Source organism: Papilio xuthus, unplaced genomic scaffold, assembly GCF_000836235.2.
Source record: "Papilio xuthus unplaced genomic scaffold, Pxut_1.1 DF825069.1, whole genome shotgun sequence".
In the NCBI taxonomy this organism is placed as follows: Eukaryota; Metazoa; Arthropoda; class Insecta; order Lepidoptera; family Papilionidae; genus Papilio; species Papilio xuthus.
This window is the reverse complement of record NW_013533580.1, coordinates 1-1,791: the sequence shown is the minus strand read 5'-3', so window position 1 is coordinate 1,791 and position 1,791 is coordinate 1. Positions and strand designations below refer to the sequence as shown.

Genomic DNA, 1,791 nt, shown 5'->3' with positions numbered 1-1,791 from the left:
GGGTATCGTGCGCAGGCGCTACATATAAATGCGTAGTTAACACCCATCAGTAATAACCTGAAAATTTAATATAAAATATGCAAAACAATATGAAAGCTTGTGTTAACAATATTTTAAAATAAAAAAGTATTCCAGTAAATTTACTAATGTTTCTTGTACTTGTACCAACTAAGTTCAATTTACGACAATAGTCGAATGGCGGGATTCGAACCTCCAACATTGTGATTGGAAATCCGTACCCTTAACCATTTGGTTTTTGACGCGTCACATTCTTATTCATTGGACAAACCGTAGGAATATAATAATGTACATCATCGAATAACTTTTGACTTTGAATAAACGAATGTAGAAAATCTTAAATCTACCTGATATTAAATTCTTATCTTCACTAACAAAACTGCTCACCTTTGATAATCATTGCATAAATTCTATTTTTTTTTATATCAAAAGGTGGCAAACGAGCGAGCAGCCACCTGAAATCGCTGAAATAGCGAAGTGACTGCTGCCCATAGTCATACGCAATTGCATATGCGCTGCCTACCTTTAATCGACGGAGGAGAGGATGCACAGAAAGAAAATATCTTCCCTATCCATGCATCCTCTCATCCGTAAAGTCCACTTCCACTTCCCATCCTTTCCTTATAAAGAAAAGGATGGGAAGGGAAAGAGGACTAAATTAGGCCTCCGGGACGCACACTCATCAGGCGAAACGCGGAATTGCTTCCACTTGACGCCTGTCTTCTGTGTGGTCGTGGTATTTCACCGGGCGAGCCGGGCCAATTCGTGCGAAGGTGTTAAAGCGGGCTCTACCACTGTTATTTGTCTGGATACTAAATCTAAGATATGATTTGTTGTAAGAAACTCCAAGGTTACAAGGTTAATATTTTATTCATTAGATGTACAATTACACACAGCAAAGAAATATAATTAAAATCTAAGTACTTACAATGCTAACATTGGTAACATCGTACCAGTAGAAACAAACATATCACGCCACTCGTCTCTAAAAAAAAACTTAAAATGAATATCAATGACTTAACAGAACGTCGGTGGCACAGGAGTTAAGCCGTTGACTGAATCTATAAATCCTGGGTTCAAATCCCATCATGTACTAATATGTTTTTCGGTTTACATATGTACTTTTTCAACGTTCTTACGGTGTAGGAAAACATCGTAACACTGTACATTTCTGTGAAGAAATTCAAAGATATCTATGAAGTCAACCAGCACTGAGCCAGCGCGGTTGACTATGGCTTAGTCACCCCTAACTTAGGCTCCGAGGCCCTCATTGGAGACGTATAGTGAGCTGATGATATATTAAACCGGGCTGTATCGGAATCTACTAATCGTTCGCCTATTTCTATGTTACATCTGTAGTTTCTTTTGTACTTCGTCTTTTATATTATTTTCTGAAAAATGACGTTACTCTTTGTTTTCTTGTTTGTTATTATTATAATATTTCATAATACTTTTTACATCATTATCATCCCGTAAATTTTTATTTACATTGATTTTATAAGAATAACTAGGTGTCGCTCGCGACTCTGTCCGTGCGGGATAAAAAAAAATAGATAGTAGCCGATTCTCAGACCTACTCAATATGCTCACAAAATTTCATGAGAATCGGTCAAGCCGTTTCGGAGAAGTATGGGAACGAAAATTGTGACACGTGAATTTTATATATAAGATTTCTACTTACGATGAGTTAACCATTGCTAAAACCGCCGCTGTTATCAGTAACATCACCAAGACAAGGATTAGTACCACCCTCACAAAATCATTGCGTGCAGG

General features: G+C 37.4%; 1 long non-coding RNA gene across 1 annotated transcript; it reads right to left on the bottom strand.

Moving 5' to 3' along the window:
* Positions 1–1,785, bottom strand: LOC106126083 (uncharacterized). The gene is made up of 3 exons (XR_001228313.1): positions 1,700–1,785; positions 947–1,003; positions 1–57 (listed from the first exon to the last, which is right to left on the bottom strand). It is a non-coding gene; the product is annotated as an uncharacterized LOC106126083 (long non-coding RNA).
* Positions 1,786–1,791: the final 6 nt, after the last annotated feature.